This window comes from Peromyscus maniculatus, chromosome 2 (assembly GCF_049852395.1).
Source record: "Peromyscus maniculatus bairdii isolate BWxNUB_F1_BW_parent chromosome 2, HU_Pman_BW_mat_3.1, whole genome shotgun sequence".
Classification (NCBI taxonomy): Eukaryota; Metazoa; Chordata; class Mammalia; order Rodentia; family Cricetidae; genus Peromyscus; species Peromyscus maniculatus.
Genome location: NC_134853.1, coordinates 136764793 through 136779648, shown reverse-complemented (window position 1 = coordinate 136779648; position 14856 = coordinate 136764793). Strand labels below are relative to the sequence as shown.

Sequence of the window (14856 nt, the reverse complement as noted above, 5' to 3'; positions counted from 1 at the left end):
TTCTGTACCACAAAGATACATGCTCAACTATGTTCATAGCAGCACTATTTGTAATAGCCAGAACCTGGAAACAACCTAGATGCCCATCAACTGAAGAATGAATTAAAAAATGTGGTACATATACACAATGGAGTACTACTCAGCAGAGAAAAACAATGAAAGCATGAAATTTGCAAGCAAATGGATGGAACTAGAAAAAAAATCATCCTGAGTGAGGTAACCCAAACCCAGAAAGACAAACATGGTATGTACTCAATCATAAGTAGATTCTAGATATAAAATAAAATACAATCAGACTACAACCCACAGAACCATGGAGGCTATATATATAGCATGGAGGACCCTAGGACAACTGTGGCTTATAATAAATTTTGGTTTTACTCAATTACTGAGCAAGCCTCAATGAAACATTTCACTATTAAGATAAGAATATACGCCGGGCGGTGGTGGCGCACGCCTTTAATCCCAGCACTCGGGAGGCAGAGCCAGGTGGATCTCTGTGAGTTCGAGGCCAGCCTGGACTACCAAGTGAGTCCCAGGAAAGGCGCAAAGCTACACAGAGAAACCCTGTCTCGAAAAACCAAAAAAAGATAAGAATATACTGTATCAAGCTGATAATAGAAAAATAAATAAATTAATTTTAAAACAAAAAAAAAGAAAAAGAAAAGAAAAATTTGAAATATTAAAAAACAAACAAACAAACACATTTTACCAAAGTAAAAAAAGGGGGAACTAGGGACTCATCATTCCTCTCCACATTCTATTCTTTCCCTTGTTTTATATATTTTAAATTTTTTATCAGTGGATTCTGCTAGAGTATCCCCTGCAGATAAGCACTGGAGGGCTCCTGTTGCAAATCACCCTCTGGAGCGATGAAAGGATCTTTCTACTAGCACTTGGAGGAAACCTGATCTAGTGTTGGTGTGGGTGCAGGGTTCTGTTTATGTCTTTCCTCAGGACAATGAGGTTCCTCTTTGGATTCCTGAGCGCTGTGTGTACTCTGTGGCTGCTGCTGAAGCCCAACATGACAGAGACCTATTGGGTCTTCATGAAAAACTCTACCCTTCTGATGCCAATGGGGATTGAGAGCCCAATATGGCCAGCTTTGGCAAGCATTATTGTAAGCCTAGGAACTGTAGCCATGATGTTGGATTCTCCAGAAGAGCTGCCAGTTTAAGTCGTGCTGGGATCAAGAAAAATGGGCCTTGACGGTTTGTGTTCCTGGAGTTGTATCCATGCCAGTGGATGTCCACACACTCCAGAAGAGAATTTGACATTGCTGCTGCCACTGTTGCTGTTATAGCAATGGCGGCCACCACTGCTACCATTTCATAATTGCTTACTACAGCTAGCACAGTGGAGACCCTGGCAGCAAAAGTAGCTACCACAGTTAGTTAATCTTTCATTCTATAGGGCATGATAAATTTAATTCAATAGTTATATACATTTCGATTGGCTTTGAAAATTATAAATTTATAAACTCAAGTTCCACTTGCTTTTGGGATACCATCTTACAAGGACTCCAATTTGCAGTAAGGCTCATTAAGGAAGGGAATGGCTCAGTTGTCTTTAGCTTATTGGCTATGGGTGGGATAGGACCTATGTCGGTCTTTTCTGTGTCGAACACACAGATTGCAAGCCCAGTGCCACTTTGAGATCTTTGGCAGCAGTTAACTCTGCAGCTCACACACCTGTATGATAATGAATATTCAGACAGGTAATGCCTGGGGGGCACTCACCAACCTAAGACAGCACCTGTATGGCCTGGGCAGGCGTCTACATGACAGGTAAGGTGACCTGCTGATGTCCCATGCAACCTAAGTCAGAAACTCATTTATTAGTAAAAGGGGAACCTGTAGGGCCCTGGCTCCCGTTTTGGGTAACTGTTGCCTTGCTTGCTTACCTTGACCTTGATATCCTCCCTATGCTAATTCCCTGCCGGATTCCACCCTCCTGAATGCTTAAGGGAAGATCCTTGTCTGTGTATCCTGCATAATGGCCGTTAACAGCTTAGATGCAAGATTGTAAAACATTGTAGCAAACTTCTGCCCTCTGGGGTTCTCCCATTGTGCTGTAAGCCTGTATTTAAGACCTCTTCCCTCCAATAAACAGCATTTGGCATTTAAACAAACAAACAAACAAACAAACAAAAAAAAGACTTCTATCCAGAAGTCCCTCAAAATTCAATAGTGGAGTGTGGGGGCCAGAAGAAGATGGAGTGGGGTGAGGAAGGACTAGAGAAGGATACAAGGTTACTTTGGTGAGTGACAACAATGTCTACTATATTGGCTAAGATGATGTCTCACAAATGTATCTAGTATCAAAATTTGCCAAGTTGTTTTAAAGATATTCTCATTTTTTTGTCATTCTACCTCAATAAAACTGTTTAAAAGTAAAAACAAACAAACAAACAAAAAGATTGTGTTTCTGGCTGCTTTTCCAGAGGACCCAGGTTCAATTCCCAGCACCCACATGGTAGCTCACAACTGTCTCTAACTCCAGTTCCAGGGGATCTGACACCTGCATACCAACAAACATAAAATAAAGTTAAATAAATTATTTTAAAAAAAAAGTGGTGGCGCATGCCTTTAATCCCAGCACTCGGGAGGCAGAGGCAGGCAGATCTCTGTGAGTTTGAGGCCAGCCTGGTCTACAAAGAGTTCCAGGATAGCGTTACACAGAGAAACCCTGCCTGGAAAAACCAAAACAAACCAATAGGTTCTGAGCTGGACAGCAGTCTCTGGTGTCTGCATTTACAGTGTTCCCTAGCAAGGCAGTGATTGTTCCCTGGAATGGAGACAGGGATGTGGCCACCCACCATATGGCTGGGTGAGGAAGGGGCTGGAGCAGATTCCTGGTTTTTAGTGTTTGGCTAAAAACATACCCAACCCAATTACAGCTCCAGAAAGCATCTGGTTGCCCTTCATGGAGACAGAACTACATTATGATGAGAAGACCATCATCACAGGCCACAGCTGGGGGCCATGGCAGCCATGAGGTATGCAGAGAAAAACCAGGTATACGCTCTTGTACTGGTGTCTGCATAGATTTGGAAGACGAGAAAGGTAGAGTGAGCGGGTACTCAACTGCCCCCCGTCAGTGAGAGCTCAAGGCCAACTGCCCTCACATTCTACAGTTCAGCTCCACCGATAACCCCTTCCTTCCTAGACGGAACAACGAGAAGTGGCAGCTAGGCTGGACGCCAGATTGTAAAAATTCACTGACGTGGTCACTTTCAGAACAGAGTTCCTTGAACTGACTAGTGTGGTAAAGTCTACGCTGAAGGAACCAGAATAGGCAGGATGATGCCTGCCCTGTAACGTGTCAGGATGGGTAGAAGAGCATCTATTACCACACAGTTACCACACGTGAAAGGTCCAGTTAAGCTACTAAAGTGACTGAAAAACAGATTGTTTGAACACTCACACTAAGTTACTAGCGTTTTCAGTTTCCAGAGGACTTACATCTTCCTGAAAAGCTGTTAACTATAGCAGTATTTTTCTGTTCGATGAGGAACACCGAGGAGTTTGTTCAACCATCCTGTTGATCCAGAGAGTAAGTTAGAAGTAGAACCAGAATCAGACATGGTGGTGTGTTCCTAGAATCCCGGCACTTCAGAGGAGAGATGGGGATTGGGTGGACAGGAACCAGGAGGTGACCATATCTCAGGAAAGAAAGAGCATGAAGTAGAGATAGATAGACTCAGGTCTCCAGAGTCCATCATAACTCAATAGCTTTAGGAAGGTGTGACCCACTCTTGAGACCCCCAATACTTGGAAAGCTGAACAAGGTGGATAGTTTGAGACCTGCCTAGGCTAAATAATTAGCAAAACCCATCTCAAAAACAAACAAACAAACCCAAAGAAACAAAAACTAAACAGGTTTACATGAAAATTATACAAGTGACACCTTTTTCTTTTTGAAATAAGATGTTTCTGTCTTGCTGGGGAAAGAAAACGTGATTAAAGACCCAGAATGTTGTCTTAGAACTCAAAACTCTAACTGCTGTTTCAATTTGGCTCCAGACAGTGAACTCAAATTTGGGTCTTCATTACTGAAATCCTTAACCCCACCCCAGACTCCAGGTCCTTCTGATAGGTTGAGAGAGACCAGCATGATGCTGACTCAGGAGCTACAGGGGACAGGATATCCACCTGTATACCAACTTCAGCAAGACTAGGTCATTTGGGAGTGCTGCCATACAGAAATGTGGCAAGCATTTTTGTTTGTTTTTTTGTTTTTGTTTTTTGAGACAGGACTTCTCTGTGTAGCAGCCCGAGCTGTCCTGGAATTGATTCTGTAGGCCAGGCTGGCCTCGAACTCACAGAGATCTGCCTGCTTCTGCCCACCACGCCTGGCAGAGTTCAACCTCTTAATTTCTAGAGATCATTCAAGCATCATCCCAAGATTGTTCTTATACTCTCAGTCAGAAAGAAGCAACCTCTTTTTAAAATGTACTTTCTTTTCTTTCTTTCTTTCTTTTTGGTTCTCTCTCTCTTATTTATTTATTTAAAATGCCGAATGCTGTTTATTTATTTATTTATTTATAATTTATTTTTTTATTTTTTATTTATTTATTTATTTATTTATTTATTTATTTATTTATTTAAAATGCCGAATGCTGTTTATTGAAGGAGGGAGGTTTTAAATACAGGCTTATACAGGCTTTAAATACAGCACAATGGGAGAACCCCGGAGGGCAGAAGTTCACTACGATATTTTACAATCTTGCATCTTAAGCTGTTTACGCCCATTATGCAGGATACACAGACAAGGATCTTCCCTTAAGCATTCAGGAGGGTGGAACCTGGCAGGGAATTAGCATAGGGAGGATATCAAGGTCAAGGTAAGCAAGCAAGGCAACAGTTACCCAAAACGGGAGCCAGGGCCCTACAGGTTCCCCTTTTACTAATAAATGAGTTTCTGACTTAGGTTGCGTGGGACATCAGCAGGTCACCTTACCTGTCATGTAGACGCCTGCCCAGGCCATACAGGTGCTGTCTTAGGTTGGTAAGCACCCCCTTGTATTACCTGTTTCTGAATATTCATTATCATACAGGCTCAATCGTGTGTGAGCTGCAGAGTTAACTGCTGCCAAAGATCTCAAAGTGGCACTGGGCTTGCAATCTGTGTGTTCGACACAGAAAAGACCGACATAGGTCCTATCCCACCCATAGCCAGTAGGCTAAAGGCAATTGAGCCATTTCCTTTCTTAATAGCCTTACTGCAAATTGGATAAAATGTACTTTCAGTCGGGCGGCCAAAAGACACATGTTGTAGGCTGGGTGGTGGTGGGCACGCCTTTAATCCCAACACTCAGGAGGCAGAGGCAGGTGGATCTCTCTGAGTTCCGAGGCCAGCCTGGTCTCCAAGGCGAGTTCCAGGAAAGGCACAAAACTACACAGAGAAACCCTGTCTCGAAAAACCAAAAAGAAAAATGTACTTTCAATATTAGCATATATTCAATGTATGGTTTTCAATATGACATTTGCACTCATGTTTATAATGTACTTTGGTCAAATGTAAAAGAAAAGTGAGATCTGGTGCCCTCTTCTGGCCTGCAGGCACACATGTAGGCAGAACATGGTATACATAATAAATAAATAAATCTTTAAAAAAAAAGAAAAAGAAGGGCTGGAGAGATGGCTCAGAGGTTAAGAACTCAGACTGCTCTTCCAGAGGTCCTGAGTTCAATTCCCAGCAACCACATGGTGGCTCACAACCATCCATAATGAAATCTGATGCCCTCTTCTGACTTGCAAGCATATATGTAGGCAGAACACTGCATACACAAGAAATAAATAAATCTTTTTTTTTTTTGATTTTTCGAGACAGGGTTTCTCTGTGTAGCTTTGCACTTTTCCTGGGACTCACTTGGTAGCCCAGGCTGGCCTCGAACTCACAGAGATCTGCCTGGCTCTGCCTCCCGAGTGCTGGGATTAGAGGCATGCGCCACCACCGCCTGGCTAAATAAATAAATCTTAAAAAATAAAATAAAATGAAAAAGATTGTGTCTAAAAAAATAAATAAATAGCCAGGCAGTGGTGGCCCATGCCTTTAGTCCCAGCACTTAGGAGGCAGAAGCAGACAAATCTGAGTTTGAGGCCACCCTGGTCAACCAGAGTAAGTTCCAAGACAGCCAGGACCACACACAGGAGAAACCCTGTGTTGAAAAACAAACAATGGGGTTGGGGATTTAGCTCAGCGGTAGAGCGCTTGCCTAGCAAGCACAAGGCCCTGGGTTCAGTCCTCAGGTCTGGAAAGAAAAAAAAAACCAAAAAAAACCCAAAATAGTAAATAAAAATAATAAAAAGGTTGGAGAATGTAGATCAGTGGTAGGACAACACTGTCTCTATCATGAGTGGATCCCTGTGTTCAAGCCTTAACACTAAAAAAAGGGTGGGGGGCTGGGGATGGAACAGAGCCCCCATTGGGAGAGCCCTTATCTAGCATGAAGCCCTGATTTCATCTTCAGCACCATACACAAAAAGAGGCCAAGGACCCCAAACCATTCCACTGAAGACACACAAATGGATAGCAAGCAAAAGGGTACCCAATGTCAACTCAGGGAAACAAAATGAGAGACCATGCAACCGTTGGGATTTGAAAACAAACAAGCCCCACCAGCCAGCCAATCAGTGGTGTTGCTGAGCTACAGAGGGTCGGAATTCTTGTATACTGCTAGAAACGCAAAACGACACAACTGCTGTAGAAACCGGGACAAAACACAGACATCGATTGAGTGTACAACACCAGCAATCCACTTCCCTTGGGGTCTATACCCCAAGAGAATTGGAAATATATTTGTACCTTTATGTTCATACTTGTACATATTATGGTAACCCAAACATGAAACGTATCTAGGAGTCTGTCCATCATCAGATGGATGGGTAATTGAAAGGCAGGATTGTGAACAATGGAAGGACACACTCAGGCAATGCTGTAGCATGGGTAGACTTCTAGGACATTACGCGCAGGCAAAGACAGCAGTCACAAAGACAACAGTGAGGTCTGGCTTACTTAAGGTCCTCCACAGAGCCACACAGGAGACGACTATCTATTGCCCGAGAGGCCGGAGGAGGGGAGTGAAGAGTTTTTATCTAGGACGAGGCCAAGCAGAGCTATACAGGGAGATGTCTCAAAAACCAATAGCAAGCTGGCAGTGGTGGCACAGGCCTTTGATACCCAGCATGTGGAAGGCAGAGGCAGGTGGATCTCTGTGAGTTGGAGGCCAGGCTGGTCTACAGAGAAGAGTTTCAGAGCAGTCAAGGACTGCATAGAGAAACCTCATCTCATACGACACCTCAAGGAATGCCCAGCTACAACGAAACCAATGGAAAGTGTCATTTCAAATGCCAGGACAGCCAGGGCTACAGAGAAACAAACAAATAAATATAAAGAGGATTGTCTAAGAAATAAATAGCTGGGCATGGTGGTGTGTGTCTTTAATCCCAGCACTTGGGAGGCAGAAGCTAGCAGATGTCTGAGTCGAGGGCAGCCTAGTTTATAGCAGTTGAGTTCCAGGACAGCCAGGACTACGAACACACCTAGACAGATTTTTAAAAAATTTAAGGGCTGGAGAGATGGCTCAGCGGTTAAGAGTACTGCCTGTTCTTTCTGAGGTCCTGAGTTTAATTCCCAGCAACCACATGGTGGCTCACAACCATCTGAAATGAGATCTGGTGCCCTCTTCTGGCCTGCAGACAGAACACTGTATACACAATAAATTTAAAAAAAAATTTTAAATATAGACCCGGAAGAGCATCTTAATGTACTTCCTATCTCATGAGTCCACACTTACCTTACCAGACAGCTAGGCTGGAAGCTCCTCGAGGTCAATAACTGTTGAGTACCTGAAAAAACGTAAAGAGGGATTTTTGGTGCAGCAGTACAGGCCTTGGTCTCTTAACTTTCAGGTCCCGAGAATGCAAACAGATCTGTCCCCCTAGACAGGACCACTGAAACAATCATTTCACAGGCCGGGGTGTGATGACTTACGTCTTACACCTCAGCACAGGGGAGGCAGAGGCAGGTGGGTTTCTGTGAGTTCCAGGCCAGTCTGGTCTACATAGTCAGAGTTTCAGGACAGCTAGGGCTATGTAGAGACACCTTGCCACAAAAAATGAAACAAAATAAAAACAATTATTTTATTTTGGTTTTTCGAGACAGGGTTTCTCTAAGTAACAGTCCTGGCTGTCCTGGATCTGGCTCTGTAGCCCAGGCTGGCCTAGAACTCAAGAGATCCGCCTGCCTCTGCCTCCCGAGTGCTGGGATTAAAGGCGTGCACCACTGCCGCCTGGCTTGTTTTATTACTTTTAAATTATTATTAGATCAGGCTGGCTTTGAAATAGGAGCCAGAGGTAGTGGATCTCTAAGTTCCGGGATTTGAGGCGTGTGCGAACACAGAACACACTCTAATCCTGAAATCCATCTGCCCTGGCATTCTATACACCCCTGAAGCCTGTTTAAGGGTTGGACGCTAACCACATCTCAGGCCGTCGGAGGAGGCACACCCCTGTCTCCTGTACAGGCTGCGTTTGTCTAGTAGAGGGCAGGCCCCGCTGCTCAGAAAATGAGCCCCTAAAATAATAGAACCTCTTCAAATACTTCTGCCTTACTATTCCCCATTAGCCGAGACACAACCCCCACCCCACCTCCACCCCCCACCCCACCCTCCACCCTCCACCCCACCCCTACTTTCTAGCATTTCTGACCTCCCCAACCTTAGAACTTCCAACCCAGGCTGGCAACTTTTCCCGACCAGATTAGAGCCGCAGACTTACCTATTCAGGATGTCAACTCCCGACCAAACTGGTGGAAAGACCCATAGTACTGGACCTTGACCTTTATATATACCCTAGTTTTGGGCCACACCCTTTGAAGGGAGGAGCCTGGCTCGGCAAATGTCTAGCAAGAAGCCTAAGTGATGATTCTCAATCTTGGGGTCTCGACCCCCTCCAGGGTTGAATGACTTTTTCACAAGGGACATATATCAGATATTTACATTACAATTCATAACAGAAGCAAAATTACAGTTATGAAGTAGTAACGACAGTAATTTTATGGTTGGAAGTCGCCAGGACATAAATAATTGTATTAAAAGGGTGTCAGCAAAGAAGGAAAAGAATAGGTGTCAGCTTTAGGAAAGATAAGGATCACTGCCTTAGGCACTCTTCCCTCCAATTTACTGGATGCAACTATGTGCGTTGGCCTACCGTGTGGGTTTACGGTGGTCATCTTGTGATGTGAAAGTTGAGAATGAGGGTCCTAAAGAATTCCCTATAGCAATCCCAGCACTCGGGAGGCAGAGGCAGGCAGATCTCTGTGAGTTCAAGGCCAGCCCGGGCTACAGAGCGAGATCTAGGACAGCCAGGGCTACACAGAAAAACCCTGTCTCGAAAAACCAAAAAAATAAAAAGAATTCCCTACAGCTTCTAGATTGGAACCAGAATGATTTTGCTCTCATGGTATAAACCTTAAGTAAAGAATCAGCCGCTGCTGCTGGGTCTGAGAACGCTCGCTCTCCTGGTAGTTGGGTCTGGAGCATCTTTTTGAGGACGTCAACACATCCTAGTTTGAGACGCGAGCTTTCAGGCAGTGCTCTAATGGCGTTTGGTTCTGCCTGGCTGTTGACACCCTGTATCTGACGCTGTGTCGCCCTCCAAGGTCACCCAGCTTTAGAGATATTCGGAGGATCCCATGGTAGCCTCCAGCAGCCCGCTAAGATGGAGATGCAGGCGGCCAAGAGGGCGAATATTCGCCTCCCACCTAAAGTAAATCGGATTTTGTATATAAGGAATTTGCCATACAAAATCACAGTGGAAGAAATGTATGATATATTCGGGAAATATGGGTCTATTCGTCAAATCAGAGTAGGGAATACACCTGAGACCGGAGGAAGAGTCGATGCGGTCTATGAAGACATCTTTGATGCTAAGAATGCATGCGACCATCTATCCAGATTCAACGTGTGTAACAGATACCTCGTGGTGTATTATAACGCTAACCAGGCATTCTTCACTCTGAAGACATCCATGCAGGGTCCCCAGTCACCATTTTCTTCTAAGTTAAAACTGAACGCTGTGAATTCTCGTTTGAGCCCTAGAATGACTTGTTTAAAACTTTTCTAAGCATTAGAATATATTGTTAATAAACCTGTAAATAAATAATAAAATGTAATAAACCTTGTGTAAATAAATAAATAAAATAAAGTAAAATTGGAACGATACAGAGAAGATCAGCATGGCCTCTTCGCAAGGGATGACTCGGCAAATTCGTGAAGCGTTCCATACTTTTTTTTCAGTAGTTGATTTGATTTGTTCTGATGCCTGAGGTATTTTTTTCCACCTTAAGTCCTGTTTTAAACTTTCTAATTCCTAATATTTGGTTCTTTTGTGAGTGCATGCATGTGTATGTTTTTTTTTAAAGTGTGTATGACCAAATGAAAATAAAGGAAGGACTATGAACTTTTGCTTTTACTGTGCTGAAAAAAAAAAAGTATCAGCCGCTGGAACATGAAGATTGCATCAAATAATTTCTGGTCGAAACACTGAGAACACGTCAGGTCTCTTCAGGGGTACCGTGTAAGGCAGGGTCTGGGTTGCTTAGCTGATTTGCATTTGTTTGTTTGTTCGGTTGGTTTTGGTTTTTCCATGACAGGGTTTCACTGTGAAGGCCTTGCTGTTCTGGAACTCAGCTGGCCTTGAACTCAAGAGATCTGCCTGCCTCTGCCTCCTGAGGGCTGAGATCAAAGGTGAGTGCACAGTGTTTACTGTTTTTATATTTATTAATGTACTCTTCTGTAGTCTTTCAGTTTCCTTTGGTGTTTCTTTTTTTAAGTTTTGGAGTTGTGTGTTTGATCAATTCACTTTCCAGACTTTGTTTTTACTTTCTTTGATAGGTAAATTACTCCATTTGCATTTATAAATATGATTGATTTGTTTGCTCTCATATAATTTTAACCTGAAAATAGCAGACTTATTATATATAGGCCTGGCAGCTCAGGACTGCTGCCTCTGTCCCTCGGCGGCCCGGAAACAGCTGAGAGGCACTGAGAAGATAGAAGATGGGAGAAGCAGATAGCGCTGGGCCTCGCCTGGGGCCTTCTTGGTGTGCCAGTGTTTAGTAAACTGTTCTCCCAGGAAGGAGCGGAAGAAGGGTGGGCACACATACCTGGGAGCTTTTGAGAGCAAACTACAAGGACACGTGTCTAGCTTTCACTGCCTCAAACCTTAAAGCTACAGGCAACCCTAGCGTGAGCAGGCTTCTTCTTCACCATGGGGCGGACTGAACAGACGCCTGGTCCAGGATGCAGGGCAGCTGAGGGAGGTGGCCTAGTTGGGGCTGGAGCAGCAGGCTGGCTCTGAGAATCCAAAGCCTCTGGCCTGAGGTCATCTGCCACACAAATAGTGAAGCAGAGAACAGAGAAATCTGAAGAGGGAAGTTAATGCTTTCAACACAGACCCCCCTCCCCCCACACACACCCACCCAGGGAAAACTGCCTTGCTGCAGGCAAAGAAGTATTTGGAAGGGAAAAAAAAGCCAAAGTAGCTTGGCTTCTCTCATCCATGGGCCTGAAGTTAAACTGGGTCTCCAACTCCACACTCCTGTGGGACCTGGGTCCTCGGTCTGTTTCGTTCTGCCGCGGTCTTAAGACTCTGCCCAGGTTCCCCTCAATTCATGGCTCTATTCCTCCAACCTCCTGAGTGTAGAGTTTACATGATGTGCCAGCATAGCCAAGGCTCACTCCGGTGGTTTTGGTTTCTCAAGACAGTGTCTCATTATGTAGCTCAGGCTGGCCTTAAACTTGACGGTACCTCGGCCTCCAGCTTCACCTGGCTCTTAAGATTTTTTTCATTCATTGATGTGCGTGCGTGTGTATGTGTATGTGTGCATATGATATGTACGTGGAGGCGCCCTCAGAAGTCAGAAGAGGGCACTGACTCCTTGGAACTGGAGTTACACACAGGTGGTTGTAAACTGTTGATTGTGGGTGCTGGGAATGGAACTCGGGTCCTCTGCAGGAGCAGCCAGCCCACTTAATCGCTGAGCATGGATTGCTCCAGCCCTCAGACGAGCTTTTGTACAAAATGACCCAAGCAAAGCGTCGCCTAGCTTGCCTGTCCAGCAAGCCTGAGGTAGCTAGGTCTGCCAGCTCTCAGATTCCTCAGCCCCGGCCTCCATTTCCATTTCCTTTAACAGCGTGGAAGTATTTCGTTAAGGAAAGGCTCCCAGGGGAACCAGTAAGGGAACAGAATGCAGAAGTCCGACCCGGGTGTGAGAACAGGAGAAGTTCAGGATTTCCAGGGTCCTCCTGAGGATGGGCGGCAGGTGTGAGCTCTTCCAACTCACACCTTTTTGCCTTTCCCAGGAGAGGGAGAGGCCAAGAAGAACCGAAGGTGTTTGGGTATGACCACTTCACTGTAACGAAATCTCTTCGGAAGAATGTCTTTCTGTGCCCAAGTCCTCTTCCGAGCCCGGTCCCCAGGAGTTAAGCACACAACTGTATTTAGAGAGATCTTCAATGAAGTTATCACTGGGAAAATATGACTGTGACGGGAGCCATAAGCCTAAGCGACCCTTGACACACATGCTGCCATATTTGGGTTTCTCTCCTCTTTTCTTAGATCTAGGCCTTGCTTAAGTCTCCATAGCACCAGAACCTCTTCCCACAGATACCAGAACCTCTTCCCACAGATACCAGAACCTCTTCCCACAGATACCAGAACCTCTTCCCACAGATACCAGAACCTCTTCCCACAGATACCAGAACCTCTTCCCACAGATACCAGAACCTCTTCACAGACATCAGGTGAAGGAGCTGCAGTTAAGCAATTAGGCAGTTAGACAAGGTGGATAGATAACCTGCAGAGCCACATTCCCTGCTGGCCGAACAGCCCATAATTAAGTCCCTTCCTGCTTGCAACCCCCATAATTAAGTCCCTTCCTGCTCTCAACCCCCTTTGCCTATCTATATATGCCTTGAGAGTAAAATAAAATTTTGGAGCTTGATCAGACCTCCTGTCTTGCTCTCTTTCTTTGTGTCTCTTGTCCCTCTCATTCGCCGGCCCTCCCTTTAGGTCCCCGTTGAGGACCCCCGCTGGCCGGGGCACCTGGCGCCCAACGCTGGGGCTGAGGCTGCGGAAGGGCTTGGACCAAGAACACCCAGGCAAGCGGGATGACACCGGACCGCCGCGGCACACGGTCGTGAGTGAAGGTCTGGAGAAGAGATCGCCGTGGGATCACCCGCCCCACGAGACAGATCTGTGACAATGGACCGCCGCGGCACACGGTCATGAGTGAAGGTCGGGAGAAGAGATCGCCGTGGGATCACCCGCCCCACGAGACAGATCTGTGACACCGGACCACCACGGCCTAGTCTGGTCGTGAGTGAAGGTCCGGAGAGGAGATCGCCGTGGGACCACCCGCCCCACGAGACAGATCCGAGGAGAGACATTTGGTGTCGACGCAAGGTGAGTGAGTCACCATGGGACAAGCATTTAGTAAATAGGACCTGTTTATTTCAGGTTTGAAAGAATCTCTCAAGACACAAGGAACTAGGGTAAAGAAAAAGGATCTTAAAATTTTTTTTTTTACTATATTGGGGACATTTGTCCTTGGTTTCCTCAAGAGGGAACTATAGATGAAAAAAGATGGAAACAAATAGGAGATTGTTTAAGAGATTATTATCAAACTTTTAGCCCTGAGAAGGTGCCTGTTCAGGCCTTTTCTTATTGGAACTTGATAAACGATATTCTAAAGTTTTTTCTTTTTTTTTTTAAAAGAAAGAAAGAAAGAAAAAAAAAGTAAGGAAAGATTTAGGAGACCCCTAAAAGCAGCCAACCTTATGAAATTGATTTAGTGTCCGACTATGTTAAGCGGCAGAGATTCTAACCCCTCCTTTTAGGGAGAAACCTGCCGTTACTTCATTCAGGATCTTACAAGGAGGTAACACAATATTATCACACTACCAGACCTCCTGAGAGTGTAAACCAGAACTAATGAAGTTCACTATGTTCTCCATACCAGCAGCAGCGTCCTGCTACAAACAGCCTTTCTCGCTAAAATTAATTGAAATCCAAAGGCTAACTTGAGTTGTAAACTTCTAATTGCTAACTAGAAGCTCGGTCCAGCAGCCTTTATTTAAATAACTATGCAAGCCTCACAGCCAGAGCCCGTTTAAAAACTAATGGCAACTTCTAACTCTCCTAAAAAAGTGTCCCTTTCTCTCTTTCCTCTTTCTGGGTTGACTTTTAAGTTCTGGATAATTTACAAAAATCTTGGCCAAGTACAAGAACTTCAGTTAACCCATTTCAAAAAAACAGGTCCTAGTTAAGGGACGCCCTACTACGACCTGTATGGATTCATCAGACACCGAAGATGTTTGGGGATTGGAATCCTAAACATCTGCCTTCTTCCCTCTGAACCTAACTATCTGCTATCTGCATCTCAGCTCACTTCCTCACTTCCCTTCTCCTCACCTTGCCATTCCCGGTGGCTGTCTGGCTTGATACAGACTGGACAAACCGGCTGCAGCTGCTACAAAAAAAAAAAAAAATCCTCCTCTGTTTTAATATAAAACCTAAGTTCTAAGTTTATAGAGACAACTAACTTATAAATTGTTAAATAAGTTTACTTTAGTTAAAGATAATTAAAAAATAAGACTTATTGATTGATTGGCCAACGTAAACTGTAAATTGTTAAGGATAAGTTGTACTTAAACTATAAGTAATTAGAGATAATTATTAGGATACAAATTAAAGCTTGATCATTTTATGATCAAATTTTCTAATGTATGCAAAATCATATTTATATACATGCTGAGTATGCTAAATTTCACATAATCAATTCATTACT

The 14856-nt window shown here is 44.5% G+C and overlaps 1 non-coding gene and 1 pseudogene across 1 annotated transcript; both read left to right on the top strand.

The window, feature by feature from the left end:
• The first annotated feature begins 2213 nt into the window (after nucleotides 1–2213).
• LOC102917631 (serine hydrolase RBBP9 pseudogene) lies at nucleotides 2214–3297 on the top strand (annotated as a pseudogene).
• Nucleotides 3298–10184: 6887 nt separating this feature from the next.
• On the top strand, nucleotides 10185–10296 carry LOC121827691 (U6 spliceosomal RNA). The gene has a single exon (XR_006070009.2). It is a non-coding gene; the product is annotated as a U6 spliceosomal RNA (small nuclear RNA).
• The last annotated feature ends 4560 nt before the right edge of the window (nucleotides 10297–14856 follow it).